Below are 6,574 nucleotides of genomic sequence, written 5' to 3' on the forward strand. Positions count from 1 at the left end.
AGTACATGTCCCAAGGAAGACCTTTTTCTCTGTCTCTCTCTCTCACTGTCTAACTCTATCTGTAAAATAAAAAAAAAAAAATCCAGGTGCCGATTTAAATAAGCTGGGGACTGTATTACCAGGGTGTGATGGTATCGGGCAGAATCCAGGGAAGGGCAGCATAGTGCCAGAGGTATTTGTTTCTCTTCTTTTCCTGAAACTTCTTCTTTATCCTCTTGTATCTATATATTGGCTCCTGTGTTCCAAGAAAGATAACAAGGCCACAGACAGCTACTAAGTTTGTATTCTTCCCCGACCCCCTCTTATTTTAAATTCCCATGGAAGGGCGTCTGCTTGGCCCAGCTGGGGTCGATGCTGACCCTTAATCAATCATGGCCCCAGGACGAGTGAAGGAGGCCAGTGGGAGGAGCCACTGTGAGGTGCATTAGCCTCCTCAAACACAATGCAGATTGGCCAAGGTGAGAGGGAAAGATCCCTTGGTGGTAACACTGAAGATCCTGGTCCAAGTAACTGAGTGAATGTGACAGCATCTCCCTGAATGGAAGAGTCAGGTGCCTACCACTGATGGGGAACACGGTGAAAGTGGAGCAATAGGGCCTGGGGCAGGAGCAGTTGAGGACTGAGATCACTGAGCACAGCGTTGATGGCTTTGCCCGGGCTTGAAATAACTTGACAGTACTGCAATCCCAGTGAAATACAGGTTTGAATGGAGATCAGGTCAGGTTGAGGCAATCAAGAATACGTAACATTAGAGAAAACCTGAGGCTCTGGGGACCTCCTGAAGCCTCACCCTCTTTGGTCCCAGAACATGGGCCTGAGAAGGCAGGGTTGGGTCAATGGCTACTTAGTTGCTTACCTGTTGGCTTTGTGCCTTGGAGAAAGAGGAAACACTGGGTGGGCTGCACATGGGAAGGGAAGTTGCCATCACTTAATAAGGGTTGAGGGATTCTAAGCCAAGTGTGGAGCTAGACCCAGGCAGCTAGCATGGATCACCTGTGCTGTTCTCCCAGCACAGAGCAGCTACTGCTAGCCGACAAAGGAGCTGTTTCCCGTGCAGCCCAGAGCATGCTGCAAGCCGTAGGCAGCCCCTGGGCATCGTTTGACCATGACTGATCTGTCATCACTGGTGTGGACAATGGAGTGCAGGCTAACATGGCTGATCCATGCGTTCTGTGGAAAGCTAAGAGGACTGTGACAACAGTAAGTGTGACTCCAGCATGGAATTCTAGCTCCTGTGAAGGTGGCTTACCATGCTAGCGAGCGTTGGAGCTTGGCGAGTACTCCCTCTCTGAATTTCATCTCATCCTCACCGCAGTTCCGGGGAGCTGGCTACTACTATTACCGCAGCGTCCCCTACCAGCATTTTACAGGAAGTAAGACGTGAAGAAGAGAAATGTCATGTCCAAGTCCACTCAGCGGCCAGCTCTCCCGTCTCACTGAGAACTGGATATCCCGCCTCTGGGCTGGTGTGCTCTCTACTGCTCCCATCATGATTTGCTCTGAGACGGGATTCTCCTGCCGAGTTCGTTTGTCAAGAGCTCTCCCCAAGATCCATGCCAGCTGACAGCACCTTGGAGTCTTGATTTTTTTAAGTGTGGTCTGCAGACAAGCGACATCAGCATCAGTCACTAATGCAGAGTGCCCCACCCCAGACTTCCGAAAGCAGAGTCTACGTTTTTAACAATATGCCCATTGACTGCATGCACGCAAAGTGTGAGAAGTGCGACAAGGAGCCCGGATGAAATGGATATTTGTTTAATCAAAGGATGGCAGTTTCTACACCCTTTGCCTTCTACCCATAATCACGAAGCCTCACAGAACAGGATCGGAGCCTGTCCTGTGCTGCGTGACGTGTGTCATCTCCCTTAACCTCCACAACAGTGCTGTGTTAGCGCATTGCATGGTACTGTCTCCATTTCAGAGAAGAAATCGAGGCTCTGAAGGATTCTGTCAGCTGCAGAGGGCCACACAGCTAACGACCTGGAAGTCACACTTGCTGACTCGGCAGTCCAGGCTCTTTGGTCTTTACACAGCTTTCGTCCAGAAACACAGTGGAGGACGGTGTCTGCGCTCAGCCTGGAGTCCAAGGACTGGGCGAGAAAGGCCAGGAGCCACCCGGAGCTGTGTGGCAGACTGTGACTGACAACGCCCTGCTGATCGACACCCTCATGTGTCTGTCTCTGCTCCTGCGGGGGCTGCTCCGGGCTCTGAGACATCACACGGCTGACCAGGCAATTGGCCTGCTGTACCTCCACCTCCCCCTCCGCCTCTCCCCGCCCCAGGTCCCCTGGATGTATGGGGAGAGCTGCCGCAGCCAGGCAGTCCGCCACTCCCACCTGAACGTGACCAATTGAAGTAGATTAATGAACACAGCAATGAGCAGAGAGAACTGGGGGCTGGGGTGGGGCAGCGGCTGAGCTCCCTTTTGTGAGCAGTCATTGCTGCTGGAAAAACTGATTGCAACAAAGGCCAGAGCCGGGGTGGCCTAGTTTGGTGATCACTAACTCGATTACTTCACTTTCACGGAAAACATTTGCTTCCAATAAATAAAAACAGACTTAAATGCCCTCCTTCGCTGAACTTCAGTCCCAGGCCTGACCTGCGGAAGGGAGGCAGCTGGGGAGAGGTGGACTCAGGGCAGGCACTGGCCCGGCCACAGCGATCACAGGAATCACCCCTACAGCGCTGCCGATGTTCTCCTGAGAGATGCATGTGCTAGCGCCCATCTCACCTGCACATAAACCCAAGAGAGAAGCACCCTTATTATCCCCACTTCCCAGAGGATGGAATGAGGCCTGGGAGCTCCACATGGTTTGTGTTTAAGTGACGTAGCCATCAGGTGATAACTGAACACCAGAGGACAGACTCTGGACCCAGACTGCCTGAGTTCGAATCCTGCCCTGCCATGGTTGTCCCACCGGGAAAATGAAGTGTTAAAGACCCTCTGGCCACACCTCAGTCACTTTCTTAACACCTTTGTCGTTTGGGGTCAATTCTCTCTCTCTCTCTCTCTCTCTCTTTTTTCTTTTCTTTCTTTTCTCTCTCTCTGTCTCTCTCTCTCTCTTTTTTTTTTTTTTTTTTTTTGGACAGGCAGAGTGGATAGTGAGAGAGAGAGAGAGAGACAGAGAGAAAGGTCTTCCATTACCGTTGGTTCACCCCCCAGTGGCCGGTGCACTGCGGCTGGCGCACCGCGCTGATCCGAAGCCAGGAGCCAGGTGCTTCTCCTGGTCTCCCATGGGGTGCAGGGCCCAAGCACTTGGGCCATCCTCCACTGCACTCCTGGGCCATAGCAGAGAGCTGGCCTGGAAGAGGGGCAACCGGGACAGAATCCGGCCCCCCCGACCGGGACTAGAACCCGGTGTGCTGGCGCCACTAGGCGGAGGATTAGCCTGTTGAGCCGTGGCACCGGCCAGGGTCAATTCTCATACAAGTAATCCTGCTTTTAGAACTTTTTGTGAAACAGCTCTTTCTGAAAGTTTATGATTCATTTTTTTAGGATTTATTTTATGTATTTGGAAGGGAGAGTTATAGAGGGAGGAAGATACAAAAAGAGAGAGGGAGAGAGAGATAAAGAGAAAGAGAGAGGGAGGGAGGGAGGGAGGGAGGGAGGGAGGGAGGGAAAGTGGGAAGGAGAGAGAATCTTCCATCTGCTTGTTCACTCCATAAATGGTCTCAATGGCTACAGCTGAGCTGGAATCGAAGAGGGAGCTGGGAATCCAATCCAGCTCTCCCATGTGGGTGGCAGGGGCCCAACTACTTGAACCATCACCCCTGCCTCCCAGCCATTTCTAGCAGGAAGCTAGAATGAGGAGCTGGAGCTGCTAGCTGAACTCAGGTACTCCAATATGGGCTGTGGGCACCTTCTTAAACGTCTTTAGAAAGAAGCATATGAAAAAGTAGACTGAAAACCAGTATCTCTTGTCTTAAACAGGGTAATCATAAAGATAAATAATCACGAGGAAAACATATTACCTAAGTCAGACGCACAGATCTGTGTTCCCTGTGAAAAAGAGACGTTCCCAAGGGTTAGGAATACAAGGGGCAAATTAGCCCGACCTGTGAGTCTCCCCCTGCATATAATCAGCAGAACAGAAGGAGAACAGAACAGGAAATGCCTCAGTCCTGACTGCGCTTCGGGAACGGCGCACTGCTCCCTTCTCAGGTCTATCTTTCTCCTGTACCACAGGATGAAAACGGCGTGGTGGAGGCTGCACCTTGGAAACCTCAAGTCCAACGAGGGCAGAGAGGGTTCTGTGGCCAGGTCCCTACTCGGGTGGTATCCTTTTGCACTGGGCTCACAAAGGGAGAGGGTGAGGGCCCCATCTCTATCCTGTGCCGAGGGCCCCCAGCAAGGCAGCCCACACTCACCCAGCAGCGCTGTGACAACTGCTAGTGACGACATCTCACCAACGCACCTCTCCTTCCAGGTGCAGGCCAGCACCGCTCTCGTCCTTCAGCCCTTCACACAACTCACGGCCATCTGACTTGCGTTGGTCAATGAAACGAGAGGAACGGGTGTGTGCCGCTTGCTGGAGGAAGCACGTAAGAGTTGGTGCCCAGTGCTCCATGGTCTCTCGGCCTATGACAGCGAGTCCTGGGCTGCGTGTGGACACAGCAGCGAGAGAAGATGGCAGTCTCCATCAGCGTGGGTCCCCGAGGGAGCACTGCCTGGCGCAAAGTCCTCCGACGCTGCACTTCCCTGCCTGTCTCTCTCCACCGACCCCCAGAGCATTTGTGTTATTTGAAGACGCACGTATGGTGAGATCCTCTGGGACGACAACATATCCCGGTCTGTCCTGATGGCTGAAGGGCAAAGCTCTCCCATTGGCTGCGCAGGCCCCGGGGCCAGGCCCGACAGGCTGACTGGCATCCTGAGAAGGCCCCTCCTTTGCCATCTGGCTGCCTCTTCATCACCAGTGGAGCTGGAGATCCGCTGGTGCCTCCAGTGTTCCCAGCAGCTCTGCACCTCAGTCTCCCGGCCACCTCTCAAGGCCACCGTCCCAGGGCACTGGTTCCTGAGCACCCACCTCAGTCAACTGTGTTTTTGTATTGGAGACAGGCACTCCATCCCTGTGTGTGACTCTCAGTTAGGTGTGCCCCGTAGGCAAACTGCTTGGGCACCAACGATCCCAGGATTAGGAATAGGAGCTCTTTGGAGCCATCTGTGCGGCCACTTCCCCTAAATGCAAGCACAGCACCGGCCTGGCTGGGTCACAGCTTCCGCGCCACGTCCCAAACCTCCATGTCTTCAGTCTTCATGAGGGCCCTCCCTGTTCAGCAGACCTGTGTGTAGACCTTCAACTTCAATGATCTTTACCCCCACAGTTCCCTAGGACTCTATGAAAAACCAATGCATGTGAATGTACACTTGGAGGAAACACTTGAGTGTTTAAGTGTCTCCCCTGGCCCATCTAGGACACCCTATATGTGGTGGCTCTGCCTCTAGTTTCTATTTACATCATGTCTTATTCTTACTCCTAGCCTGTAGACTCCCAAAGAAAAGAAATTGGCCACCTCTCTGGTTACCTATTGCTGCAAATTCACTTCAAATTTATGGTGTAACCATAAATCACCTCATTACCTTCATGGGGACTATGGATCATGAACTCAGACAGGGCATGCTAGGGTATGAAGAATTATGAAGGGTGGGAGGTTTGTAACCCAAGAGGCCATCCTGCCACAGCTTCATGCATGCAGGTGGATAGGAGACCCCTGCGTCAGAGACAAAGGATTTCACCAGTCTGAGTATCAGTAATTTCCTGGGACATTTCCTTGAGGTCCAGCTCCTACAGGTAGACGAAGAGAGAGCCAGGTGCCCCCTGCACACGCAGTGAGTAGCATCATAGGAGAGGAATGCTGAGCTTGGGGAACCCAAACCTTTTATGATGGGGAGTTAGCATGCTTGCCTGTAGCCAGAGCAAGATGGTTTCTTCATGATACAGTTCACTACTTTTGTCCTCCAAGGTGTAAGCAATCCTGCTCTTTCTTCTGCAGTTGCACTATAACAGTGTCTTCTTACAAGACACACAATCATTTGAGAGACCCGTGGAGAATTGTCATCAAACGTGGAGGTACCGTTTTCTACTCCAAACCCTCTGGGACCTCAGATGTAACATCACATGGCTGGGGGCTGGAATTATTTGAAGGATTCTTCTATTACATGTCAGATGGCTGGGAAGACTGGAAGGCTGTCTGTAGCTGGGACTGACAACTGGAACCATCCTCCGTGGGTTTGGATTCTCACACATTTTACCATGGCAGCTGGATATAAGAAGGAGCGCTCCAAGAGGGAGTATGTGGGGAGGTGGGGTGCTGGGAATAGCATGACCTTTTCTTTCTTTCAAAATTAATTGATTGATTTTTGATTGACACATAACTACACATACATATTTGTAGGGTACAATGTAACTTTTTTATAAAAGATTTATTTATTTATTTTAAAGTCAGAGCTACACAGAGAGGAGAGGCAGAGAGAGAGAGGGAGAGAGAGAGAGGTCTTCCATCTGCTGGTTCACAATTGGCCACAATGGCTGGAGCTGTGCCAATCCAAAGCCATGAGCCAGGAGCTTCTTTC

The sequence above is a fragment of the Oryctolagus cuniculus genome, chromosome 16 (genome assembly GCF_051225735.1).
Source record: "Oryctolagus cuniculus isolate XC-2025 breed Fujian yellow rabbit chromosome 16, ASM5122573v1, whole genome shotgun sequence".
Classification (NCBI taxonomy): Eukaryota; Metazoa; Chordata; class Mammalia; order Lagomorpha; family Leporidae; genus Oryctolagus; species Oryctolagus cuniculus.